This window comes from Lepidochelys kempii, chromosome 11 (genome assembly GCF_965140265.1).
Source record: "Lepidochelys kempii isolate rLepKem1 chromosome 11, rLepKem1.hap2, whole genome shotgun sequence".
Taxonomy (NCBI): Eukaryota; Metazoa; Chordata; order Testudines; family Cheloniidae; genus Lepidochelys; species Lepidochelys kempii.
Genome location: NC_133266.1, coordinates 69,580,574 through 69,600,507, shown reverse-complemented (window position 1 = coordinate 69,600,507; position 19,934 = coordinate 69,580,574). Strand labels below are relative to the sequence as shown.

Sequence of the window (19,934 nt, the reverse complement as noted above, 5' to 3'; positions counted from 1 at the left end):
GTGACAGAGGATGTGGAAAAAGCTAATGTACTCAATGCTTTTTTTGCCTCTGTCTTCACGAACAAGGTCAGCTCCCAGACTGCTGCGCTGGGCATCACAGCATGGGGAGTAGGTGGCCAGCCCTCTGTGGAGAAAGAGGTGGTTCGGGACAATTTAGAAAAGCTGGACGTGCACAAGTCCATGGGGCCGGACGCGTTGCATCCGAGAGTGCTAAAGGAATTGGCGGCTGTGATTGCAGAGCCATTGGCCATTATCTTTGAAAACTCATGGCGAACGGGGGAAGTCCCGGATGACTGGAAAAAGGCTAATGTAGTGCCAATCTTTAAAAAAGTGAAGAAGGAGGTTTCTGGGAACTACAGGCCAGTCAGCCTCACCTCAGTCCCCGGAAAAATCATGGAGCAGGTCCTCAAGGAATCAATCCTGAAGCACTTACACGAGAGGAAAGTGATCAGGAACCGTCAGCATGGATTCACCAAGGGAAGGTCATGCCTGACTAATCTAATCGCCTTCTATGATGAGATTACTGGTTCTGTGGATGAAGGGAAAGCAGTGGATGTATTGTTTCTTGACTTTAGCAAAGCTTTTGACACGGTCTCCCACAGTAATCTTGTCAGCAAGTTAAAGAAGTATGGGCTCGATGAATGCACTATAAGGTGGGTAGAAAGTTGGCTAGATTGTCAGGCTCAACGGGTAGTGATCAATGGCTCCATGTCTAGTTGGCAGCCGGTGTCAAGTGGAGTGCCCCAGGGGTCGGTCCTGGGGCCGGTTTTGTTCAATATCTTCATAAATGATCTGGAGGATGGTGTGGATTGCACTCTCAGCAAATTTGCGGATGATACTAAACTAGGAGAAGTGGTAGATACGCTGGAGGGCAGGGACAGGATACAGAGGGACCTAGACAAATTGGAGGATTGGGCCAAAAGAAATCTGATGAGGTTCAATAAGGATAAGTGCAGGGTCCTGCACTTAGGACGGAAGAACCCAATGCACAGCTACAGACTAGGGACTGAATGGCTAGGCAGCAGTTCTGCGGAAAAGGACCTAGGGGTGACAGTGGACGAGAAGCTGGATATGAGTCAGCAGTGTGCCCTTGTTGCCAAGAAGGCCAATGGCATTTTGGGATGTATAAGTAGGGGCATAGCCAGAAGATCGAGGGACATGATCATTCCCCTCTATTCGACATTGGTGAGGCCTCATCTGGAGTACTGTGTCCAGTTTTGGGCCCCGCACTACAAGAAGGATGTGGATAAATTGGAGAGAGTCCAGCGAAGGGCAACAAAAATGATTAGGGGTCTGGAACACATGACTTATGAGGAGAGGCTGAGGGAACTGGGATTGTTTAGTCTGCAGAAGAGAAGAATGAGGGGGGATTTGATAGCTGCTTTCAACTACCTGAGAGGTGGTTCCAGAGAGGATGGTTCTAGACTATTCTCAGTGGTAGAAGAGGACAGGACAAGGAGTAATGGTCTCAAGTTGCAGTGGGGGAGGTTTAAGTTGGATATTAGGAAAAACTTTTTCACTAGGAGGGTGGTGAAACACTGGAATGCGTTACCTAGGGAGGTGGTAGAATCTCCTTCCTTAGAAGTTTTTAAGGTCAGGCTTGACAAAGCCCTGGCTGGGATGATTTAATTGGGGATTGGTCCTGCTTTGAGCAGGGGGTTGGACTAGATGACCTCCTGAGGTCCCTTCCAACCCTGATATTCTATGATTCTATGATTCTGTCTTGCTATGCCTTCTGCTGTAAGTGAGCCTGGGTGACCAGCCTGGGCCCAAGCCTGCTTCCACTGAAGTTAATAGCTGATCATTCAATTCTTCAGTGGGAGTAGGAGTGGGCTTAATTTTTAAAATGAAGTGCGAGACTTTTCAAATTTGGATGCCTGGAATTAGGTACCAAAGGCCCAGACCTCCAAAGGCATTTCGGTGCCTAACTCCCAATGGGAATTAGGCACTTAAATACCTTTGAGGATCTGGCACTATATTTAAGGACCTAAATTAAAGTGGGCTGATTTTCAATGGTGGTCACTGTTCGGTGGTGATGTACAAGCAATAATAATATTTCATACCTTGATGCAATGTGTTATCTGGCTCAGTTACTGAAACTGCTATGCTCCTTAGAGACACAGCATCTGTGTGTAGATGTATAGGTAGCCTCTGCTAGTTTGGGGGGAACCTAAGAAGCTAATTTATAGTCCTCTGATTTAATTATTGATTTCTACAGCTGAGGCCAAAGGGTCTGATTCACCACTGTGTTACTCCAGATTATCATTTTGTAAAGGCCCCAGTTAGGAATCAGGGCCCCCATTTGTGCTAGTCACTGTACAAACACTGATCGAATCGACAAAACCTGCCCCAAAGAGCTTCCCATCTAAAACCCCGATCCTGTAGCTGCTTGCGCAATGAGTAGATTGCTGCACCCCCACAGAGTCTTACTGCAGTTAACAGGGCCACGCACACATGCAGGTCCCTGGGTGCAGAGCTGCTTGCAGGCTAGGGGCCTAAGTTTAGACAAGCCATGCAAGGAAAAGGGATAGACACTAGCTGAGATGTAAGGAGGGATGGGTGGAGGAAGGCCACAGGAATCAGCAGATGACATTGTTGAGGCTGTCGATGCATGTGTATTGCTACTATCAGCACACTCTAACAACCTCAATCTTTCCTTCAACCTTCCTCCTATGTCCCTTCCGTGGGCATGCTCAGAACTGCTAAGGAAGGGCTTGCAGCAAGATTTGCATTAGGAAAGATGGGAGACAGGATCAGTCAGGGGCCACTGAATGTCATAAGGCTTGGAGACAAGAGAGGGAGGACCTGGATAACCTGATGGTTTAGAAGATTAATGGGGCCACACAGACAGACATCCAGGAAGACATGCTCATGAGCACTGTATAAATCCCCAGCACAAGAGGGGGACTGAAATGAAACTGTTCTGTCGGTAAGAGAAGGAGCAGAGTTAAGGGTATTGGAAACCTACAGTCTGCCCTTAGAAAGGGCCCATACTGCCTCAAGAGCAGGGTAGGAATCAAACAAAGACCAACTACTTCCCCCTTGCTGCACGGGAGAATTAAGCTGCACCAGCCTTGTCCCAACCACAGCTCACTTCCCCTTGCACGTCAGTTCAGCTGTGCAGACCAATGTGTTGAAGGTGGGGAGGGGAGAGCCAAGAATCCATCCATTCCCCACCCCTTGTCGCCCATTTCCAACCCAGCAGCACAGGAAGAGGAGGGGTAGCAACTCCCTAGTGGCTATTCTCTGCACTGTGTTGTAACCTGTGATGCACGTAGTAAGTGCAGGGAAATAAGGGATGCCATATGTCCCTTACTGCCCTGAGTAGGCCTCATGATTAAGCCCTTCCAGACATTATGGCAAATGGGCTTCTTGCATTACACCTTTCTAAATTCCTGACTTTCAGGCAACCACACCTCTGAATGGCTTTGCTTTCAAATGTTTTGTTTTGTTATGTTGTAATGACAGCGTTTGAATAATATTGCTTGGAAGTAGTAGATATTAATTTACAGACTTACTACAGTCTTAACAAAGTTTTTTTCTTGGGAATTTCCTTAGATTTTCACAGAAAGTTTTTTTCTCAGTGTGTGAAAGCTTAATGTGGATTGGGCCACCAGTTTGCAAATGTGAGAGAGTTGGGACTGAGATCATAGAATCATAGAAGCATAGAATATCAGGGTTGGAAGGGACTTCAGGAGGTCATCTAGTCCAACCCCCTGCTCAAAGCAGGACCAATCCCCAACTAAATCATCCCTGTTGGGATGACAAGATTTTAGTAAACTTGGAACTTCTGGACATTTGCTTGCGCTGATTAGATTTAATACAAAGATTGGAGAACAATTTTACTAATAGTTTATGAGTAGAAAGAGTCAATCACATAAAACTCAAATTTCTAAATACTATGTCTGGCTACGGTGTATGTATATAGTATGTACTGACCCCTTAATACAACATATGTACTCTATTGCATCAAATAATATACATCTGTTAGTAATAACTCTTTCAAAAGGCAATCATTTTTACCTCTAACGTAGTAAAGTGATTTCCTTAAATATTTTCCCAGCAGCTATTTTCTGCCTTTTGTGTGCGTAAAGTTTGACATTGTACATCCTTTTGTATTTCCACTGGATGTTTAAAATTGCCTTTCTAAAATCACTCTTTATTTGTTTTTTCACTAGAGCATAGATTTAAAAATAAAGACGTGCAAAGCAGATGGTCTATGGGTCTGTCTAAAAGATCTGAACATGAAAGGCAGGGAAAACTTACTACAGCTGTTTCATATCACCCTGATTCATTGCACATGTCTCATCTGGCCTGACTGGTTTTGAGGGGTAGGGTGTGTATGGATCTGACTCCAGTGTGTGTGTTTGTGTCCAAGGGGAATAATTGCAATGTTGCTTCAATATTCCCCTTAAATTCAAATATCCAGCTATACAGTGTTTTAGGGACTAGCAATAGAACATGCCAGCATGTAAGAACATCACGCAGCTCAAGATGAACTAAAGGACCTTAATAGTCTTTTTGCTCTTCTGTGTTGTATTTAATTCATTATTTGTTAAGTGCCTGACACAATTAAGCTGAGGGCAGAGTAGGTTTTAGAAGGGTAGAATTGAATCAGGGAATTGGCCAGCCAGAAAGCCTCTGGTGAGTGATTTATTTGTGAAATCTGTATGCCAAGGAGACCTCAAAATGGGACTGAAGCTGCAGAGGGAGGGGAATAGAATCATGATGGCGCCAAAGTAAACCGTGGATGGGAGAAGTAGCAATGCAATGTTTAAAGCCAGCAAACGGGAGATGTGGCAACAAGGCAGAAGGTTCCCAATCTGCTCCCCATGACCTAAAAGCAGGGGTTCCTTACATGGGCTGAGATGGCATAAATGACAGGAAACATCACAAGCTTTAACTCACGGAGGCAATGTGCTAGGGCCCTTTTGCATTGCTCCAAAGGGGCAGCTCACAATTCCCCCATCGCTGGGGAATTTTCAGCTGACACAGAGCCTTTGCAGCCAGTTCTATGCTAGTTCTCCCAGTGCAGGGGGCATGGTGGGGGCTGGAGGTGCCTGGGCAGAACACACTGCTTCAGAGCTCCCAGCTAGCAAAATGTGAAACCTATCTACTGAGCTATAGTTATACAAATAAGGGAATAAAGCCTCTCCTCCGTCTTGAAGGGCATTTTTTTGTGCTCACTAGGCATATGCAGTTAGCAATCCGTGTAATGCTTTGCCTCAAAAGAACACAGATCAAGGGGTACAAATCTTCTGTTGAGATCCAGGACTGGATCTGAGTATTATATTAAACAAATGCACGCAGTGCTCTTGTGCCAATAATTGCTAATGTGCAAGCAAGGTACGTTTCATTTCATGGATAGAATGCAGATTTAGGCCCAAGTTCTCCAGAGGGTGAAGGGGCGGAGGACTGTAATACATAAGTGAGTGTGTGTTATGAGTCCCTTTCTGTGCCCTATCCACGGAGGATATGAGCCGCAGCTGCAGTTCTAACGCTTTAGCTCAAGTTGTAGCAGCTCACGCTTTTAGCTCTGGAGGGCCACGATTCAATCCCTGGTGTGCCAGCCCAGAAGCATGGAGTCATGGTGGCTCATTAGATTCCCTCTCTCATTGTGCAGCCACGTCTGGGCTCTGTTCAGCCTTGGGAGGCCTGGGGCAGCTGCTGAGAGAGACAGGAAGCATCGATCTACATGCAGAGCTCCCAAAGCAAAGAGGGCTAAGTAATAGGGAATGGAGGTGACCAACCTAGTGCAAGCATTAAACACGCCCGCTGTGGGTTACCGAGCCCAGTGGAGGTGGCAGGCTGGGGTAGACAATGGCAGAGTGGCATGTCTGCCAGTTGTGATCCCAGTGTTAGCAGGAGAGAGCTATAGGCTCAGGACCAAGGGTTTCTGTAGGATGCCTACCCTAGCCATGTCCCTTCCCTCTCACTTCTGGCTCCATTGCCTGCGGGAGAGACAGCAATGGAACTGTTGCTCTTTCAAAGCCAGGTAGATCTTTGATTTATTTGTTGCCCTCCCCTGGTGTTACATGGAAGGGAAACCCGCGGATCTCGTTTTCCAAAGCAGTCAGAAAGCCCTGCCTGGCCTTGTTCACAGCCACATGCTCCCCTCTGTCATGCAGCAGAGGGTTAGCAGTAGCAACACGCTGCAGTTTGTAGTAACTGCACCAAGCGGCGGTCCCTGACGAGAGTTTGAAGCACTCATGCAGCATGTGGCCAGGAGAAAACCCCTGCCGAAGGACAGCAGAGCAAGAGCGGTGCAGAAGCACCTGGCCTTGCCAAATCAGCCCTGAGTGGAGTGAGAGAAATCACCTACCCAGCACCTTCAGCCCTCCCAAAATGAGTGCAATGGGCAAGGAAAAGTCCAACATAAATTATGCCACAAGCATTAATTTGCTCTATGCAGACAGCCAATCCCATCAGGGTGAGGGACCAAATTGCTGCAAGCCAGGCAGGTGCCCAGGGCAGTTCAAAGCAGCCCAGAGGCCTTTGGGAGGCATGCAGCTAGATGGGATGGCCAGCCTTTAGCCATGGATCCGTGTGTCTTCAGCCTAAGCCGACGGGCCCTACTGATCAGCAGCTCATCCCACAATGGACTTCTTCAGCGTTCAGAAACTACGGAACATTCCAAGTAGGGTTCCCCCTCCGCCCCGCTGCGCTTTTTCCAGGGGATGGAAGTACATGTGTTGCTAGAGAAAGAAGCTGAGATTTTCAAAGTTGCCTGAGGGGTGTAGGGGCTCGTTTCCCATTCAGTTTACTGTGCGGTAGGTGTTCAAATCCCTTGGGTGACGTTGAAGATCTCAGCCGTAAAGTACTGTAGCAATGTTACTTTCTAAGTCACGCTTCAGTGACTTTAAAAACATTTCATTTGGTATCAAAATGGCATTCGCCCGCCTGCAATTTGGCAATAGCAGTGGCCCTGAGATACCAGAAGATCAGAACCTGAGCAGAACAGTGAGAGGTCTGTTTGCGAAGCCATTTTATACCTATATTTTATTCACACTTAACTAATATAAGAAAGTAAGAGCTGCCATACTGGGTCAGATCAATGGTCCATCTAGCCCAGAATCCCGTCTCTGACAGTGGCCAGTACCAAAGCTTCACGGGAGTGCACAGAACAGGAAACTTGTAGTGATCCACCACGTCTTCCCTTCCTGGTTTCTGGCAGTCAGAGATTTAGGGTTGCCCTGAGCATGGGGTTGCATGGCTGACCATGGTGGCTAATAACCATTGATGGACCTATCCTTCATGACCTTATCTAGTTCCTTTTTGAACCCATTTATACTTTTGGCCATAACAACATCTCATGGCAATGAGTTCCACAGGTGAATTGTGTGTTAGGTGCAAAAGTACTTCCACATCTGATGCCCATTAATTTAATCGGGTAACCCTTGTTTTTTGTATGGTGTGAAAGGAGTAAATAACACTCCTCTATTCACTCTTTCCACTTGATTAATGATTTTACGGCCCTCTATCATATCCCTCCCTTAGTGGTCTCTTCCCTGAGCTTAACAGCCCTAGTCTTGTTAGTGTCTCCTTGTCTGAAAGCCGTTCCATACCCTGGATCATCACAGAGGTTATTTCTCTTTCTGAGAATAAAACTCCAATCATAAAATATCAGGGCCCTCAGGAGGTCATCTAGTCCAATCCCCTGCTCAAAATCCCCAATTTTTGCCCCAGATCCCTAAATGATCCCCTTAAGGATTGAACTCAGAACCCTGGGCTTAGCAGGCTAATGCGCAAACCACTGAGCTATCCCTCCCCTCCACTGGAAAAAGCACCCAGATATGAACCAGGGACCTCTTGATCTGCAGCCAAAATGCTCTACCCCTGAGTTATACCCCCGTGTGCAGAAATAACTTCAAGCATCTGTATTTTTAAATGAATTAAGGGTCAGGGGAGCCCGGGGTGTAGGGCCTTACTCCCCTCCATTGGGTACCCACTTCAAGGGTAACAGTGTGGAATAAGAGCAGCCCCCATGGGGCTGCTACTCCACCTCCCATGCATCTGGAGGGGGAATGGGCAGCAAAGGATGGGGAGTGGGTTTATCCTTGGATCCACCTCCCCAGTACACTGAGCCTTTGCATCTGAGGAAGTGAGCGGGGCCAGGTATAAAGCCGGCATAGATTGCTTCTTCCCTGGAGGGGAACCAGGGCCCAGAGAATGACTCTGCCCTCTGGGCAGAGCAACTACACACTGTCCCTAGCTCGAGGCTTGTGGCAAAGCCATGACTGAAGCACAGACAAAACAAAAATCCCCTCTCTAGACTTGCCCGATAGGAACAAAAAGGGGTAAATCAGCCCAACTGACTTAAGCATGTTAGAAAAACAGGGCTATTCCATCTCTTCTTAGCTATTCTAACTTCTTAGCGGCAAAGTGAGAGTAAATCTGGCTGCCGCTGATTTACTTCAGAAGAAATATTTTTATGATACATGATTTCTCTCTGTCCAGCCGTCCCAGGGTACCAACTAAAAAAGGCTAACGTAGAGAAGACATACATTCTTATCTCTTCAGCTCTCAGCTTTGGCTGAACTTCATATGATTCTTTCTGGTCTGACTCACAACAGGCTCCCGGTTGCCAAGAGACGTGTTTCATAATCTCCGTTTTGCTGCCATCTGCTGGAGTCCTTGGTTACATTTCTTCACCGTATACAGTAGAATTTACAGTGTTCTCTCAAGTTTTGGGGAAAGTCAATGTGAGTTTCATATTCACAATATTTATTGCTAGCTGTCATTTTCAAAGCAATTTACAAGTATTAGTGAATCCTCACAATACCATGTGCATTATTTAAACTCAGTTAGCTCCAGATTGCAGATGGGTAAACTGGTCAGGGGAAATTGAGGCACAGAATAATTAAATGCCCATGGTCAAAGAGCAAGCTGGCGGTTGAACTGGGATTAAAATTCAGTGTTAAAAACCCCAACTCTTCCTCTGAATCCAGTTGTTTTAAAAGGTGATGTTAAATGTCATGTACGTATTCTAGTTCTCTGTTAATGCCCCTCAGCCCTTCTGGCATCTGGCACTTCTACATCATCAGAGAAAAATGAAAAGTCATTGGCCCATAAAAAGCAAGTCTAACGTGGGTGGAATGTGACTTCACCTAAACATGACCAATTTTTTCTGCAGATGGTTTGCAGCAGCACCCAGTAATGCAATTGCATTGCTGAGTCAGAGTCTCACTTTGGCAGCTCATTTTACCCATCCAACCCCCACCACAGAGAAATCCTGTTAAATCAATGGGACTGCTTATGTGAGTATGGGGAACTGAATTTGGCCCATTCTTTCAAGAGGTAAAATCGGCAGCTAAGAAATTTGGGACTAAGGAATCTCAACAGTGAAAGGGAGCAAAGAAACAAAACACCTTTGGAGTCTCAAAATTGTTTCCTCTTTCTCTTAGCATGTCCAGAGAGAAAAGACTGACCACAACATTAAAGAAGGGCTTTGCATTTTCAGATTGCTACAGAATCCCCAGACATCGGCCCTTTCTTTACGATTCAGAAATGTCTACATGTCTTATAACAGAAAAGGGCTCAAATTAACCTTGACACAGTGGAAACAATGCTTTGAAGTTCCCTAGAATGAAATACTTCAGTGTTATGCCTCTAAACCAAACGGAGTATTAACCTGTTGAAGGAGGCCAACATAGAATTCGAACCTCTTGCTCTCCAATTCACTGCTGATGGGGATGCAGCTACTTTATCTGAAAAAGCGATCAATATACCATAACTTTGCTTTTCCACTAGGATCCACCAAGGATGTATATGTTATCAGTCACATCCTTACAAATCTAAGCTTAGGAATTTCAAAAGAGGTGCTAAACTCCCATTCATAGAATCATAGAATATCAGGGTTGGAAGGGACCTCAGGAGGTCATCTAGTCCAACCCCCTGCTCAAAGCAGGACCAATCCCCAACTAAATCATCCCAGCCAGGGCTTTGTCAAGCCTGACCTTAAAAACTTCTAAGGAAGGAGATTCTACCACCTCCCTAGGTAATGCATTCCAGTGTTTCACCACCCTCCTAGGGAAGAAGTTTTTCCTAATATCCAACCTAAACCTCCCCCACTGCAACTTGAGACCATTACTCCTTGTCCTGTCCTCTTCTACCACTGAGAATAGTCTAGAACCATCCTCTCTGGAACCACCTCTCAGGTAGTTGAAAGCAGCTATCAAATCCCCCCTCATTCTTCTCTTCTGCAGACTAAACAATCCCAGTTCCCTCAGCCTCTCCTCATAAGTCATGTGTTCCAGACCCCTAATCATTTTTGTTGCCCTTCGCTGGACTCTCTCCAATTTATCCACATCCTTCTTGTAGTGCGGGGCCCAAAACTGGACACAGTACTCCAGATGAGGCCTCACCAATGTCGAATAGAGGGGAATGATCACGTCCCTTGATCTGCTCGCTATGCCCCTACTTATACATCCCAAAATGCCATTGGCCTTCTTGGCAACAAGGGCACACTGCTGACTCATATCCAGCTTCTCGTCCACTGTCACCCCTAGGTCCTTTTCCGCAGAACTGCTGCCTAGCCATTCAGTCCCTAGTCTGTAGCTGTGCATTGGGTTCTTCCGTCCTAAGTGCAGGACCCTGCACTTATCCTTATTGAACCTCATCAGATTCCTTTTGGCCCAATCCTCCAATTTGTCTAGGTCCCTCTGTATCCTATCCCTGCCCTCCAGCGTATCAACCACTCCTCCCAGTTTAGTATCATCCGCAAATTTGCTGAGAGTGCAATCCACACCATCCTCCAGATCATTTATGAAGATATTGAACAAAACCGGCCCCAGGACCAACCCCTGGGGCACTCCACTTGACACCGGCTGCCAACTAGACATGGAGCCATTGATGTTTTAACCAAGAGGAAGGATGGCTCATTGGTTTGGCCACTAGCCAGAGATCTGGGTTTAAATCCCTGCTCCTCCACAGACTTCCTATATAAATTTGGGAAAGTCACTTAGTGCAGGTCACTTAGTGGGGTAATACTCACTATTGGAGTGTGATTTCTAAAGCGCACGAACTTGTCAGGCATTAATAGGTCCGTGTAGACCCAGCTGGTACACACCTAAAGTTTCCAAGTTCATTTTAACGTAATGCTATTTCAAACAGGACTCAATTAAAGCTCACTAGGGAACTTTTAGTTCCCATCAGCAGGGTCCTCAATGATCAATTAATGTGCAACACATTAGCGTGCTTTGGAAATCACACCCCCATCGGGCACACTGCTGCTCCATGTAGACAAGCCCTAAGTCTCTCCTTACCTCAGCCCCCCATCTGTATAATGGGGACAATAGCACTGCCCTGCCTCCCAGGGGTGTTATGAGGATCAATACAATAAATATGGTGAGGTGCTCAGATACTCTGGTAATGGGGGGAGGCCACAAAGTACCAAAGACAAAACTTCCTTATGCCCCTTTAAAAATCTGATCCTAATGAACCGAAAAGAACAAATTTGCCCTCACTCAAATTTCTGACCGTTTCAAACCACAGGGAGTGCGCTACCCACAATTGCTGCTCTCGGAATACTGAGACACAGTACAAATAAGCTGGTGATCGGTTACTGGTAGAGCTTAATACAATGCATCACTAAGCCATGCCGAGTGGCTGTCACAAAGCCAGGGAACCACAGCCCCAGTGGTTACTGATTTCCTGGAACTTTGTCCTCTGAGACCTGAGTCATCTACAGCTGTTGTTCAATAAATTCCAATTCTAAAATTATTTGGAAGACTGCAGAGGACCATACCCCAGTGTCAAAATCATGGCCCTCGACGTTAATCAATGTTAAACGTCTGACAGCTGGAGGTCTAAGCAATTTTGCAGGAAGCTGTTTGTTCTACAAGTCTCCCTAACCGAATCTTTAGCCTAACATAACTCAGGGAGGCTCAGATGTTTCTTGTTATATAGCATACTCCCTGAAATCAAATGGGGAAGGCATTTTCTATACTGAATGCTGCCAGATGCCTGAAAACAGAGACCAATGATATAGAATAACCCTTTGCTAATAAGAGATTCTTGTTAAAGGCTCTAAATTTGTGCCTTTCTCATCTGTTCTCTTCATATTGTATGGGGTAACATTTTCAAAAATTCCTCAGAGACTTAGGAGACTAAATCTAATTTTCAAAAGTGACTTAGACACTTAGATGCCTCAGTCCCATTGATTTTCAGTGAGACATAGGCTTGTGAGGCCCAGGTCTTCAAAGGTATTCAGGTGCCTAACTTCTTGGGAGTTAGGAGCCTGAACCCCTTTGAAGATCTGGGACTCACAAGCCTAAGTCACCTTTGAAAATGGCAGTTAGACTCTTAAATCACTAAGGCACTTTTGAAACTCTTACCCATTGGCCGTATTGTGGCAAGCCACACCCTCACCAAACAAGCCTCAGGTGAGGCTTCTTCTAGAGAGCGATGACAGTTCCTACGCATCCTCAGCTGACGTGGCACTCCATTGAGTTCAGTGGAGCTGAGCCAATTCACATCAGCGGAAGACCTGGCCCAAACAGAGTTTAATAGCGGAGCTGCTTACTGATATTGAAAACTGATGACACTTGAAATACGAAGGTTTTATTAGGCTGATGTCCGCTCCCAAAGACTGCAAGTTAGACCTGGACTAAGCAAAAAACAAAAGGTTTAGAACATCAAAAAACCTTTCCATTACAACCCAATTTTTCTTAGTTCTCTTGTTTTGCTGAAGGCTGGGTTTTGTATTTTGGGATATGTTCTCTCACATTGCACCTGGATAACTCCCACCTGGGCTAGCTCTGATAGTAGTTGCATATGTGCATTTGAATGAAAAAAGAATGCCCTTTGGCTCCAAATCCACTTCAGATGTATAGAAATATGAAGGGGAGTGATTCATTGCTGATCTAGCTAACCGCTAACTAAAGTCAGTAGTAATCTCTGGTGAGACGTGTAGTAGCTGGATCTATGCGCTCTGTGAGCTCCACTTGGTAAACTTCCCCAGCCTTATTATGCAATCCATCAACTGTTTCATGCATCCCTAGAGGAAAATGGAATGAGCACACAAGTCAGGAACAGCCACTCAAGCGGCTCATCTCAATTATGTCATATTGTGTGTTAACTTGCTTATTTCATTCCTTAACTTTGCCTGTTCTCTTTGTGCCTGATCTGCCCCCTGCTGGAGTTATGGGAGTTATTGTGCTGACTTCAATGGCAGTTGAGTCAGGTCTCCTGGGCAGGAGACTCTCCATTCAACAGAGCCGATACAATGCAAACATTTTAGTTCTACAGCATCTCTTACTGCTCTCCTAACTGAAGACCAAATACCACACCCTTCTGTCTCAAAGGCGGTTCCTTTGGAGCAGATTTCTCAGACCCTCTTGTGCCGACAACAGGGAAAATGTAAGCAAATCAAAGCAGGGACAGGAAAGGAGAGACAAGGGTTGGTGGTTAATGCATACGGAGCTGCTAGGGATTTTTCTCTTTAAAATCATCTTGTTGGCTTAAAATCTGGTTATTTTCTGCTTCTTGCATCTGGGACTGAAATAGAGCCGTTAGTAGGAGGAAAGAGAGTATTTGCTGAAGAAACGAGGAAACTCCCTCAGGAATCAATGACTCTTTATGTATAGGAACCTATTCTACCAGGTCCCCTCCACCCATGCTGCTCAGCTTCTTAATATAGAACACGGGTCATTAAAATGTAGAAAACCTGATGGAGGTGTGGAACATCAGTGCTTGACATTTGATTCACAGGAGAAAACTGACACAAAAGACCACCAGAAAGCAAACTGTGCATCTAGCACGCTTAACTGAGAGGCAGAGAGAAGAATTGTAAACCAGGTTTACAGTTCAGACTGAATGTGACCAGGAAAAGCTGGCTAGAATGAAACCCCAGCCTGACAAACAAGAGGAAAATGGTAATGTCAGGCAAATATCTCCATTGAAGGTGCTGATAAAACCTTCCCCCCACCCCCTTAGGTATTTCACACATGTGTCAAGATCATTACCCTGAATTATAAGAGCAAAATCGTTAGAGCTAAGTAAGAAGTAAGTTAAGGATGTTTTTCACATGTCATGTGGGAATGCATATCCAAGCCTAGGGACCAATTCTGATGATACTGAAATCAGTGAAAGAATCGCCTTTGAGATCAGTGGTAGCAAGATCAGAGCCCTAGTTTTCAGCCTGAAAAAGTCATCCCACAAAAGCCATGGATCTACCGGGTTTAAGCAGGGGGAGAACATGATCTCTTGGCAGTTCTGCTTCATGGATGTAGGGAGTCATGTGCCTTGTCCATCACAGCGCAATCCACTGTCAGTCACTCCTCATTTGTTCTCCTCAAGGGGCGCCTCAGGAATATCTCTATTGCATTACGAAGAAATGGTGGGAAAGGGAGTGAAAAAGCCCTGTTCGCCAAGCTCTCTCCACCACGGGGACTGGTGGCAGTGCCTTTCAGCCAGGAGGCTGGCTGAGGAGGGATGGTCCAAGTAGTTAGTGGGCTTGCCTAGGACTCAGAAGACCCAGGTTCAATTACCTGCTCTGCTACTGGCTTCCTGGGTGACCTTGAGCAAGTCTCTTATCCTCTGTGTGCCTTGGTTCCCCACCCGTGAAGCGGGGACATCTGTACAGCCCTACATCATAAGCATGGAGTTGAGCTAAACATGTTTAAACCTGTGAGGTGCTCAGGTGCTCTGATGACAGGCTCTAGCTGAAAGCCTGCTCCAATACAGTAGCAATTAATGGGATTAAACCAGCAGATGGGTGGGTAAAGACGCGGGATTAAAAGGGACAGTCCTCAGAAATCCTGCATGAAGGAGCCACAAATAAACTGAGAGCTTCCCCTCTCAGCAGCGTCCCACTGGAATGAAGCTGACTTTGGCCAGCCAGGGTTGGGGCAGGAGCAGTCTTGGCCCAGATGTCTGGTCAGGAAGCAGCTGGGGCCAGGAACATTTCCTCACCAAGGGCTCTGGTCAGGAGGGGCCTGCTGCTGGAGCAAACGAGCAGGAGCTTAGTCAGAGCAAAAGTCCCCCAAGAGCAGACTGCCAGCTACATCTTCTGTGGCCCCAGCCGGTAATAAAATTCTTGGGGTTTCCCTGTGAGGGCATCTCTGTCTCTCTCATTGGCAATTGTATACACAAAGGCCAAGCTGTTCCCTCTCCCCCCAGCACAGCCATAATCTTGCACATAAAGGACCAGATTCTGCCACCTCTCCTTTGTGTGCAGCCCCACTGGGTACCAGAGGACGACTGAAGGGAGAAGGTGCCACTCAGCAAGCGCATGAAGGGCAGAACCGGCCTTGCTGGGATCACTCGGTGCCCTCCTACCTCCTTCATGCATCGGTCCCCTCAGGGACACAACTCCGTGTGGACAGAAGAGGCGGGGTGGGGGCTCAGCCAGGAGGGCAATTAGAGAGAGTAGGTGATGAGCATCTCCACAATACACCTTGCCCCCGGGGAGCCTGGCTAGTGCCCGCCATGGCGCACTAAGCACCTGGCTGCCCATAGCCAGGGGCCAGCTCGCCACGGGAATCGCTGGCTATGCACCGGGCACGGGACTGATCAATCAAAACCACACGTCTCCGCGGCCCCGGGGGACAGGGAAGGAAACTGACCGTGGGCACCGCTTCCCGGGGTCACCGCTACTCACTCCCACCCACCGCACCCGCACCAAATACACGAACCATGCAACTGACGAGCTGCTACTTCCACCTTCTGGGAAATTAAGTAGGGACCCAGAGGCTCTTCCAAGAAGTCACCCAATGCAGTGAAATGTCCAGCAGCTGAGTGAGGGCTGTGGATGGCAGGGGGTAGATCTGGGTGTGACCGTGGTTGGGCGGGTTGGGGCCGACCGGCGCCCAGGCGGGGGAGATCCGGGACAGACCGGGCGGGTTGGGGCGGACCGGCGCCCCGGCGGGGGAGATGCGGGACAGACCGGGCGGGTTGGGGCGGACCGGCGCCCCGGCGGGGGAGATCCGGGGCAGACCGGGTGGGTTGGGGCGGACCGGCGGCCAAGCGGGGGAGATCCGGGGTAGACCGGGCGGGTTGGGGCGGACCGGCGCCCCGGCGGGGGAGATCTGGGACAGACCGGGCGGGTTGGGGCGGACCGGCGCCCCGGCGGGGGAGATGCGGGACAGACCGGGCGGGTTGGGGCGGACCGGCGCCCCGGCGGGGGAGATCCGGGGCAGACCGGGCGGGTTGGGGCGGACCGGCGGCCAAGCGGGGGAGATCCGGGGCAGACCGGGCGGGTTGGGGCGGACCGGCGCCCCGGCGGGGGAGATCTGGGACAGACCGGACGGGTTGGGGCGGACCGGGCGGGTTGGGGCGGACCGGCGGCCAGGCGGGGGAGATCCGGGGCAGACCGGGCGGGTTGGGGCGGACCGGCGCCCCGGCGGGGGAGATCCGGGACAGACCGGGCGGGTTGGGGCGGACCGGCGGCCAGGCGGGGGAGATCCGGGGCAGACCGGGCGGGTTGGGGCGGACCGGCGCCCAGGCGGGGGAGATCCGGGACAGACCGGACGGGTTGGGGCGGACCGGGCGGGTTGGGGCGGACCAGCGGCCAGGCGGGGGAGATCCGGGGCAGACCGGGCGGGTTGGGGCGGACCGGCGCCCCGGCGGGGGAGATCCGGGGCAGACCGGGCGGGTTGGGGCGGACCGGCGCCCCGGCGGGGGAGATCCGGGGCAGACCGGGCGGGTTGGGGCGGACCGGCGCCCCGGCGGGGGAGATCCGGGACAGACCGGGCGGGTTGGGGCGGACCGGCGGCCAGGCGGGGGAGATCCGGGGCAGACCGGGCGGGTTGGGGCGGACCGGCGCCCCGGCGGGGGAGATCCGGGACAGACCGGACGGGTTGGGGCGGACCGGGCGGGTTGGGGCGGACCAGCGGCCAGGCGGGGGAGATCCGGGGCAGACCGGGCGGGTTGGGGCGGACCGGCGGCCAGGCGGGGGAGATCCGGGACAGACCGGGCGGGTTGGGGCGGACCGGCGGCCAGGCGGGGGAGATCCGGGGCAGACCGGGCGGGTTGGGGCGGACCGGCGCCCCGGCGGGGGAGATCCGGGACAGACCGGACGGGTTGGGGCGGACCGGGCGGGTTGGGGCGGACCAGCGGCCAGGCGGGGGAGATCCGGGGCAGACCGGGCGGGTTGGGGCGGACCGACGGCCAGGCGGGGGAGATCCGGGACAGACTGTGGCTGGCGGGAGCTCAGAGCCCCTAGCACCCGCTCTGCAGCGAGCAGAGCTCAGAGTTGTGGGTCTCCTTTTCCTTCTGGATGGGGCCAAACAAGATGTGGAAGGGAAGGAGGAAAGGGCTATTCCCTCTGCAGCCAGAGGGCGTGTCCCACCGTGGGACGGGTTCAGAGGGCGCTGCAATAAAACCACCTGGTCTCCCCACTCCCTGCGCCAGCTCCACCGGGCACGTGGCACGGCGCCTCCAGCGCCAGCCTGGCTCTCCCACCCTGCCTGGCACCCCGACAGCACCTGCCCTTCCCAGCGGGACAGGCCGCGGCGTTCGCAGCCCGGCGAGGAGGGCGCCGCCAGCAGCCGCCGCGCCCTCCACCCAGCGCTCGCTCAGGCGAAGTCTGTGGCCCAGGCCCTGCGGCATCCTGCAACTGCCCTCCCTGGATCCATCCCCTCGGGCACGCTGCCCCTCCCCGGGGACCCTCCCCGGGCACGCTGCCCCCCTCCAGGGACCCTCCCCGGGCACGCTGCCCCTCCCTGGAGCCCCCCCCTTGGGGACGCTGCCCCTCCCCGGGGACCCCCTCGGGCACGCTGCCCCTCCCCGGGGACCCTCCCCGGGCACGCTGCTCCCCTCCAGGGACCTTCCCGGGGCACACTGTCCCTCCCTGGAGACCCCCCTTGGGGACGCTGCCCCTCCCCGGCCCCCCCTCGGGCACGCTGTCCCTCCCCGGGGACCCCCTCGAGCACACTGTCCCTCCCTGGAGCCACCCCCTTGGGGACGCTGTCCCTCCCCGGCCCCCTCTCGGGCACGCTGCCCCTCCCCGGGGACCCCCTCGAGCACCGGCCCAGGCACCGCTGCAGCCCCTCCCCGAGGCTCCCCCTGGGGCGCTGGCCCAGCCAACCCCCCTTTCCGAGGTTCCCCCTCGGGCAGCGGCTCCACCACCCCTTCCCCCCCCCGGGCACTAGCCCTGCCACGGCGCCTGCCCCTCCCCGAGGCTCCCCCCCCCCCCCCCCGAGCGCTGGACCTGCCTTGGTCCCTCCCTGAGGCTCCTCCTTGGGTCCCACCCCTCCCCACGGGCCCTGCCACCGCCCCAGCCCCTTCCCTTCTCTTGCCGCTCCTTAGACAGGGCTGCAGCAAGAAGTAGCCCAGTAAGGACAGCAAAGCCAGGACCTGAGTGCTCAGCAAGGTCAATAAAATGCCATTCATTGCTTTGGCCCATCGCTGGTTCCCCTCTCCTTCCACGAAAGGCTGAAAATGGCTCCTGCTCCGCTCTCAGCCCTCTCCGCGCCCGGCTTGCTCAGGTAGCGGCGTCTAGCTCGGGGACCAGCCCGCGGAGCTAGGAAGAGTGTCCCGAGCGGTTCTGCCTTTCCGCTCAGACTAAAGGCGTGGGGCCCGAGCCAGCGTCGCTCCTACCCGGCCAGCGGGCGACCAGACAGCCAGTGTGAAAAATCAGACCAGGGAGTGGGGGGTAAGAGGCGCCCACATAAGACGAAGCCCCGAATATCCTGTAAATTCGGGACATCTGGTCCCCTTATCCTGCAGGATTCCGGACCATTACACCCGGGACGAATCGAGCTCCTTGATCTCATAACTGAGAGAGACCGCTCTGGCCAAAAGCCCCGGAAATGTGCAAAGTCAGCACATGCCAACTGAAAGCACAGGAGAGAAGCTCTCAGTCCAGCTGGGACACACAGAGCAACGATCAATCCTGGGCAGCGGAGCTCCTGTGCAGAAAGAAACACTTACCCCAAAGAAATGCGACGAATTACTTGTTCCCAGACCTTTTACGCCAAATTATTTGCAGATCGGACTCATCCCTTCTCCTTGGCGCTCAATCTCCCCTTCCTGGAGTGTGTTTATTCTCCACAGTGAACGTGGGGTTGTGAATGGTAAAAATCCTCTTGCCGTTTTCCCAGTGAGTCTGGAGCAGCAGCAAAACGGAGCTGCCTTTCGTGGAGGATGCAGCTCCGAACTGGATTGTCTCCAGCGTTACAGTCAAGGCCGCCCCACTGAGTGACCCAAACTGTAAATGAAAAACAGACTTGCATGACGCTGTTTCTTCTGGCCCTTCTGCGAGGGTGATGTCACAGAGCCTCTGTCCCACAGCTCTTCAAACTAAAGTCTGTCTCCCCTCCGATCAACTTTCCGAGTCGCTGTGCGTGGGGGGGGCTCTTGCAAACGGGATCGCTGTTTCATGCTGGTTCCCTGCTTCCCAGGGTTTGACTTGACCCCTTTTTCCACCGGTATCTGCGAGAATAAAACAAGAAGTGCGGTCTGGTTTTCCAACGTTTAAAAATAGAAATCTGCTTGTTTGGATGAAGGGGCTCACACCGTCTACTGTAATAATCCCTCCTTAACTGAGGAAGGGTTTTTTCATTTTACCAAGTAAAGTAAAATCACCTGGGTTTTAAACCGAGCAATAAAGAGGGAGCAAAGCCCTGGATCTCCTGTTGTTAAGGGAATAGTGGCAAGGGGCAGAACTGGGGTTGTAAAAAGAACCTGTTCCAAGATGCGTCTAGGTTGCCACAGGGGAGCTTTAGCGGGATTTTTCATACACTTCGCGGTGCTTTTCCTCTGCCTAATCTGCCTCAAACCGTGTGTGGGTGTTGTCAGCTGTCCTCTTTGTGTGATATTGCAAATATCTGAAAAATAAGGTCCCTGTAAAAGACAAGGGTTTTGATTAGCGAGACCAGGTGAGGGAGGTCATAACTTTTATTGGACCAATTGGTGAAACAGTCAAGGTCTTCAACCCTGAAGAAGAGTTCTGTGTAAGCTTGAAAGCTTGTCTCTTTCACTCACAGAAGCTC

The 19,934-nt window shown here is 51.0% G+C and overlaps 1 protein-coding gene across 1 annotated transcript in view; it reads right to left on the bottom strand.

Moving 5' to 3' along the window:
• Positions 1 to 19,121, bottom strand: part of COL6A3 (collagen type VI alpha 3 chain) — a 109,484-nt gene extending 90,363 nt beyond the window's left edge. Inside the window, exon 1 of the mRNA XM_073306772.1 lies at positions 18,874 to 19,121. The gene's annotated coding sequence lies outside the window, so the exon portion shown is untranslated. The remainder of the gene's footprint in view (positions 1 to 18,873) is intronic.
• Positions 19,122 to 19,934: the final 813 nt, after the last annotated feature.